Source organism: Halictus rubicundus, unplaced genomic scaffold, assembly GCF_050948215.1.
Source record: "Halictus rubicundus isolate RS-2024b unplaced genomic scaffold, iyHalRubi1_principal scaffold0061, whole genome shotgun sequence".
NCBI classification, from domain to species: domain Eukaryota; kingdom Metazoa; phylum Arthropoda; class Insecta; order Hymenoptera; family Halictidae; genus Halictus; species Halictus rubicundus.
In genome coordinates, this window is record NW_027488602.1 from 588611 (window position 1) to 597928 (window position 9318).

A 9318-nucleotide genomic window follows, 5' to 3' on the forward strand; every position below is an offset into this window, starting at 1 on the left:
ATAGGATAGGTTAGAGGATAAGATAGAATAGAGGATAGGATAGGATAGAGTATAGGATATAGGATTGGATAGTATAGAGGATAGGATACGTTAGGGGATAGGATAGGATAGGATGGAGAATAGGATAGGATAGATGATATTATAGGTTAGAGGACAGGATAGGACAGAGGATACGTTATTATAGAGGATAGGATAGGATAGAGGAGAGGATTGCATAGAGGATAGGATAGGGGATAGGATAGGATAGAGGATAGGATAGGATAGAGGATAGGATAGGATAGAGGATAGGATAGGATAGAGGATAGGATAGGATAGAGGATATTATAGGATAGAGGGTAGGATAGGATAGAGGATACGATATTATAGAGGATAGGATAGAGGATAGGCTAGGATTGAGGATAGGATAGGATAGAGGATAGGATAGGATAGAGGATAGGATAGGATTGAAGATAGGATAGGATAGAGGAAATGATAGGACAGAGGATACGATATTATAGAGGATAGGATAGGATAGAGGATAGGATAGGATAGAGGATAGGACAGGATAGAGGATAGGATAGGATAGAGGATAGGATAGGATAGAGGATAGGATAGGATAGAGGATAGGATAGGATAGAGGATAGGATAGGATAGAGGATAGGATAGGATAGAGGATAGGATAGGATTGAGGAGAGGATAGGATAGAGGATACGATAGAGGATAGGATAGGATAGAGGATAGGATAGGATAGAGGATAGGATAGGATAGAGGATAGGATAGGCTAGAGGATAGGATAGGATAGAGGATAGGATAGGATAGAGGATAGGATAGGATAGAGGTTAGGATAGGATTGAGGAGAGGAAAGGATAGAGGATACGATAGAGGATAGGATAGGATAGAGGATAGGATAGGACAGAGGATAGGATAGGATAGAGGATAGGATAGGATAGAGGATAGGATAGGATAGAGGAAATGATAGGATAGAGGATACGATATTATAGAGGATAGGATAGGATAGAGGATGGGATAGGATAGAGGATAGGATAGGCTAGAGGATAGGATAGGATAGGGGATAGTATAGGATAGAGGATAGGATAGGATAGAGGTTAGGATAGGATTGAGGAGAGGATAGGATAGAGGATACGATAGAGGATAGGATAGGATAGAGGACAGGATAGGATAGAGGATAGGATAGGATAGAGGATAGGATAGGATAGGGGATAGGATAGGATTGAGGATAGGATATGATAGAGGATAGGATAGGATAGGATACAGGATAGGATAGGACAGAGGATAGGATAGGATAGAGGATAGGATAGGATAGGATAGAGGATAGGATAGGATAGGATACAAGATAGGATAGGACAGAGGATAGGATAGGATAGAGTATAGGATAGGATAGAGGATATTATAGGATATAGGATAGGATAGGATAGAGGATAGAATAAGATAGAGGATAGGATAGGATAGAGGATACGATAGGATAGAGGATAGGATAGGACACAGGATACGTTATTATAGGTGATAGGATAGCATAGAGGATGGTATCGCATAGAGGATAGGATAGGGGATTGGATAGGATAGAGGATAGGAGACGATAGAGGATAGGATAGGATAGAGGATAGGATACGATAGAGGATAGGATAGGATAGAGGATATGATAGGATAGAGGATAGGACAGGATAGAGGATAGGAGTGGATAGAGGATAGGATAGGATAGAGGATAGGATAGGATAGCGGATAGGATAGGATAGAGTATAGAATAGGTTAGAGGATAGGATAGGATAGAGGATAGGATAGGATAGAGGATAGAATAGGATAGAGGATAGGATAGGATAAAGGATAGGATAGGATAGAGGATAGGATAGGATAGAGGATAGGAAAGGATAGAGGATAGGATATAATAGAGGATAGGATAGGATAGAGTATAGGATATAGGATTGGATAGGATAGAGGATAGGATACGTTAGGTGATACGATAGGATAGGATAGAGAATCGGATAGGATAGATGATATTATAGGATGGAGGACAGGATAGGACAGAGGATACGATATTATAGAGGATAGGATAGGATAGAGGATAGGATAGGATAGATGTTAGGATAGGATTGAGGAGAGGATAGGATAGAGGATACGATAGAGGATAGGATAGGACAGAGGATAGGATAGGTTAGAGGATAAGATAGAATAGAGGATAGGATAGGATAGAGTATAGGATATAGGATTGGATAGTATAGAGGATAGGATACGTTAGGGGATAGGATAGGATAGGATGGAGAATAGGATAGGATAGATGATATTATAGGTTAGAGGACAGGATAGGACAGAGGATACGTTATTATAGAGGAGAGGATTGCATAGAGGATAGGATAGGGGATAGGATAGGATAGAGGATAGGATAGGATAGAGGATAGGATAGGATAGAGGATAGGATAGGATAGAGGATAGGATAGGATAGAGGATATTATAGGATAGAGGGTAGGATAGGATAGAGGATACGATATTATAGAGGATAGGATAGAGGATAGGCTAGGATTGAGGATAGGATAGGATAGAGGATAGGATAGGATAGAGGATAGGATAGGATTGAAGATAGGATAGGATAGAGGAAATGATAGGACAGAGGATACGATATTATAGAGGATAGGATAGGATAGAGGATAGGATAGGATAGAGGATAGGACAGGATAGAGGATAGGATAGGATAGAGGATAGGATAGGATAGATGTTAGGATAGGATTGAGGAGAGGATAGGATAGAGGATACGATAGAGGATAGGATAGGACAGAGGATAGGATAGGTTAGAGGATAAGATAGAATAGAGGATAGGATAGGATAGAGTATAGGATATAGGATTGGATAGTATAGAGGATAGGATACGTTAGGGGATAGGATAGGATAGGATGGAGAATAGGATAGGATAGATGATATTATAGGTTAGAGGACAGGATAGGACAGAGGATACGTTATTATAGAGGATAGGATAGGATAGAGGAGAGGATTGCATAGAGGATAGGATAGGGGATAGGATAGGATAGAGGATAGGATAGGATAGAGGATAGGATAGGATAGAGGATAGGATAGGATAGAGGATAGGATAGGATAGAGGATAGGATAGGATAGAGGATAGGATAGGATAGAGGATAGGATAGGATAGAGGATAGGATAGAGGATAGGATAGGATAGAGGATAGGATAGGATAGAGGATAGGATAGGATAGAGGATAGGCTAGGATAGAGGATAGGATAGGATCAGGGATAGGATAGGATAGAGGATAGGATAGGATAGAGGATAGGATAGGATAGAGGATAGGATAGAGGATAGGATAGGATAGAGGATAGGATAGGATAGAGGATAGGATAGGATAGAGGATAGGATAGGATAGAGGTAATGATAGGATAGAGGATACGATATTATAGAGGATAGGATAGGATAGAGGATGGGATAGGATAGAGGATAGGATAGGATAGAGGATAGGATAGGATAGAGGATAGGATAGGATAGAGGATACGATATTATAGAGGATAGGATAGGATAGAGGATGGGATAGGATAGAGGATAGGATAGGATAGAGGATAGGATAGGATAGAGGATGGGATAGGATAGAGGATAGGATAGGATAGAGGTTAGGATAGGATTGAGGAGAGGATAGGATAGAGGATACGATAGAGGATAGGATAGGATTGAGGATAGGTTAGGATAGAGGATATTATAGGATACAGGATAGGATAGGATAGAGGGCAGGATAGGATAGAGGATGGGATAGGATAGAGGATACGATAGGACAGAGGATAGAATAGGATAGAGGATAGGATAGGATAGAGCATATTATAGGTTAGAGGATAGGATAGGATAGGATAGAGGATACATAGGATAGGATAGTGGATAGGATAGTATAGAGGATATTATAGGATAGAGGATAGGATAGGATAGAGGATAGGATAGGATAGAGGACATTATAGGATACAGGATTGGATAGGATAGAGGGTAGGATAGGATAGAGGATGGGATAGGATAGAGGATAGGATAGGATAGAGGATAGGATAGGATAGAGGATAGGATAGGATAGAGGATAGGATAGGATAGAGGAAATGATAGGATAGAGGATACGATATTATAGAGGATAGGATAGGATAGAGGATGGGATAGGATAGAGGATAGGATAGGCTAGAGGATAGGATAGGATAGAGGATAGGATAGGATAGAGGATAGGATAGGATAGAGGATAGGATAGGATAGAGGATAGGATAGGATAGAGGATAGGATAGGATAGAGGAAATGATAGGATAGAGGATACGATATTATAGAGGATAGGATAGGATAGAGGATGGGATAGGATAGAGGATAGGATAGGCTAGAGGATAGGATAGGATAGAGGATAGGATAGGATAGAGGATAGGATAGGATAGAGGTTAGGATAGGATTGAGGAGAGGATAGGATAGAGGATACGATAGAGGATAGGATAGGATAGAGGATAGGATAGGACAGAGGATAGGATAGGATAGATGATAGGATAGGATAGAGGATAGGATAGGATAGAGGATAGGATAGGATAGGGGATAGGATAGGATTGAGGATAGGATATGATAGAGAATAGGATAGGATAGGATACAGGATAGGATAGGACAGAGGATAGGATAGGATAGAGGATAGGATAGGATAGGATAGAGGATACGATAGGATAGAGGATAGGATAGGACACAGGATACGTTATTATAGGTGATAGGATAGCATAGAGGATGGTATCGCATAGAGGATAGGATAGGGGATTGGATAGGATAGAGGATAGGAGACGATAGAGGATAGGATAGGATAGAGGATAGGATACGATAGAGGATAGGATAGGATAGAGGATATGATAGGATAGAGGATAGGACAGGATAGAGGATAGGAGTGGATAGAGGATAGGATAGGATAGAGGATAGGATAGGATAGCGGATAGGATAGGATAGAGTATAGAATAGGTTAGAGGATAGGATAGGATAGAGGATAGGATAGGATAGAGGATAGAATAGGATAGAGGATAGGATAGGATAAAGGATAGGATAGGATAGAGGATAGGATAGGATAGAGGATAGGAAAGGATAGAGGATAGGATATAATAGAGGATAGGATAGGATAGAGTATAGGATATAGGATTGGATAGGATAGAGGATAGGATACGTTAGGTGATACGATAGGATAGGATAGAGAATCGGATAGGATAGATGATATTATAGGATGGAGGACAGGATAGGACAGAGGATACGATATTATAGAGGATAGGATAGGATAGAGGATAGGATAGGATAGATGTTAGGATAGGATTGAGGAGAGGAGAGGATAGAGGATACGATAGAGGATAGGATAGGACAGAGGATAGGATAGGTTAGAGGATAAGATAGAATAGAGGATAGGATAGGATAGAGTATAGGATATAGGATTGCATAGTATAGAGGATAGGATACGTTAGGGGATAGGATAGGATAGGATGGAGAATAGGATAGGATAGATGATATTATAGGTTAGAGGACAGGATAGGACAGAGGATACGTTATTATAGAGGAGAGGATTGCATAGAGGATAGGATAGGGGATAGGATAGGATAGAGGATAGGATAGGATAGAGGATAGGATAGGATAGAGGATAGGATAGGATAGAGGATATTATAGGATAGAGGGTAGGATAGGATAGAGGATACGATATTATAGAGGATAGGATAGAGGATAGGCTAGGATTGAGGATAGGATAGGATAGAGGATAGGATAGGATAGAGGATAGGATAGGATTGAAGATAGGATAGGATAGAGGAAATGATAGGACAGAGGATACGATATTATAGAGGATAGGATAGGATAGAGGATAGGATAGGATAGAGGATAGGACAGGATAGAGGATAGGATAGGATAGAGGTTAGGATAGGATTGAGGATAGGATAGGATAGAGGATACGATAGAGGATAGGATAGCATAGAGGATAGGATAGGATTGAGGATAGGTTAGGATAGGGGGGAGGATAGGATAGAGGATAGGATAGGGTAGATGATAGTATAGGATAGATGATATTATATCATAGAGGATAGGATAGGATAGAGGATAGGATAGGATAGAGGATAGGATAGGATAGAGGATAGGATAGGATAGAGGATAGGATAGGATAGAGGATAGGATAGGATAGAGGATAGGATAGGATAGAGGATAGGATAGGATAGAGGATAGGATAGGATAGAGGATAGGATAGGATAGAGGATAGGATAGGATAGAGGATAGGATAGAGGATAGGATAGAGGATAGGATAGGATAGAGGATAGGATAGGATAGAGGATAGGATAGGATAGAGGATAGGATAGGATAGAGGATAGGATAGGATGGAGGATAGGATAGGATAGAGGATAGGATAGGATAGAGGATAGGATAGAGGATAGGATAGGATAGAGGATAGGATAGGATAGAGGATAGGATAGGATAGAGGATAGGATAGGATAGAGGATAGGATAGGATAGAGGTAATGATAGGATAGAGGATACGATATTATAGAGGATAGGATAGGATAGAGGATGGGATAGAATAGAGGATAGGATAGGATAGAGGATAGGATAGGATAGAGGATAGGATAGGATAGAGGATACGATATTATAGAGGATAGGATAGGATAGAGGATGGGATATTATAGAGGATAGGATAGGATAGAGGTTAGGATAGGATTGAGGAGAGGATAGGATAGAGGATACGATAGAGGATAGGATAGGATTGAGGATAGGTTAGGATAGAGGATATTATAGGATACAGGATAGGATAGGATAGAGGGCAGGATAGGATAGAGGATGGGATAGGATAGAGGATACGATAGGACAGAGGATAGAATAGGATAGAGGATAGGATAGGATAGAGCATATTATAGGTTAGAGGATAGGATAGGATAGGATAGAGGATACATAGGATTGGATAGTGGATAGGATAGTATAGAGGATATTATAGAATAGAGGATAGGATAGGATAGAGGATAGGATAGGATAGAGGACATTATAGGATACAGGATTGGATAGGATAGAGGGTAGGATAGGATAGAGGATGGGATAGGATAGAGGATAGGATAGGATAGAGGATAGGATAGGATAGAGGATAGGATAGGATAGAGGATAGGATAGGATAGAGGAAATGATAGGATAGAGGATACGATATTATAGAGGATAGGATAGGATAGAGGATGGGATAGGATAGAGGATAGGATAGGCTAGAGGATAGGATAGGATAGAGGATAGGATAGGATAGAGGATAGGATAGGATAGAGGTTAGGATAGGATTGAGGAGAGGATAGGATAGAGGATACGATAGAGGATAGGATAGGATAGAGGATAGGATAGGATAGAGGATAGGATAGGATAGAGGATAGGATAGGATAGAGGATAGGATAGGATAGAGGAAATGATAGGATAGAGGATACGATATTATAGAGGATAGGATAGGATAGAGGATGGGATAGGATAGAGGATAGGATAGGCTAGAGGATAGGATAGGATAGAGGATAGGATAGGATAGAGGATAGGATAGGATAGAGGTTAGGATAGGATAGAGGATAGGATAGGATAGAGGTTAGGATAGGATTGAGGAGAGGATAGGATAGAGGATACGATAGAGGATAGGATAGGATTGAGGATAGGTTAGGATAGAGGATATTATAGGATACAGGATAGGATAGGATAGAGGGCAGGATAGGATAGAGGATGGGATAGGATAGAGGATACGATAGGACAGAGGATAGAATAGGATAGAGGATAGGATAGGATAGAGCATATTATAGGTTAGAGGATAGGATAGGATAGGATAGAGGATACATAGGATTGGATAGTGGATAGGATAGTATAGAGGATATTATAGAATAGAGGATAGGATAGGATAGAGGATAGGATAGGATAGAGGACATTATAGGATACAGGATTGGATAGGATAGAGGGTAGGATAGGATAGAGGATGGGATAGGATAGAGGATAGGATAGGATAGAGGATAGGATAGGATAGAGGATAGGATAGGATAGAGGATAGGATAGGATAGAGGAAATGATAGGATAGAGGATACGATATTATAGAGGATAGGATAGGATAGAGGATGGGATAGGATAGAGGATAGGATAGGCTAGAGGATAGGATAGGATAGAGGATAGGATAGGATAGAGGATAGGATAGGATAGAGGTTAGGATAGGATTGAGGAGAGGATAGGATAGAGGATACGATAGAGGATAGGATAGGATAGAGGATAGGATAGGATAGAGGATAGGATAGGATAGAGGATAGGATAGGATAGAGGATAGGATAGGATAGAGGAAATGATAGGATAGAGGATACGATATTATAGAGGATAGGATAGGATAGAGGATGGGATAGGATAGAGGATAGGATAGGCTAGAGGATAGGATAGGATAGAGGATAGGATAGGATAGAGGATAGGATAGGATAGAGGTTAGGATAGGATTGAGGAGAGGATAGGATAGAGGATACGATAGAGGATAGGATAGGATAGAGGATAGGATAGGATAGAGGATAGGATAGGATAGAGGATAGGATAGGATAGAGGATAGGATAGGATAGAGGATAGGATAGGATAGAGGATAGGATAGGATAGAGGATAGGATAGGATAGAGGATAGGATAGGATAGAGGATAGGATAGGATAGAGGATAGGATAGGATAGAGGATAGGATAGGATAGAGGAAATGATAGGATAGAGAATACGATATTATAGAGGATAGGATAGGATAGAGGATGGGATAGGATAGAGGATAGGATAGGATAGAGGATAGGATGGGATAGAGGATAGGATAGGATAGAGGTTAGGATAGGATTGAGGAGAGGATAGGATAGAGGATACGATAGAGGATAGGATAGGATTGAGGATAGGTTAGGATAGAGGATATGATAGGATAGAGGATAGGATAGGATAGAGGATAGGATAGAGGATAGGATAGGATAGAGGATAGGATAGGATAGAGGATATGATAGGATAGAGGATTGAATACGATAGAGGATGGGATTCGATAGAGTATGGGATTCGATAGAGGATACGATAAGATAGAGGATAGGATAGGATAGAGGATTGGATAGGATAGAGGATAGTATAGGATAGAGGATAGGATAGGATAGAGGATAGGATAGGGGATAGGATAGGATGGACGATATTATAGGATAGAGGATAGGATAGGGGATATTATAGGATAGTGGATAGGATAGGATAGAGGATAGGATAGGACAGAGGATACGATAGGATAGAGGATAGGATAGAGGATAGGATAGGGTAGAGGATAGGATAGGTTAGAGGATAGGATAGGATAGAGGATAGGATAGGATAGAGCATAGGATAGGATA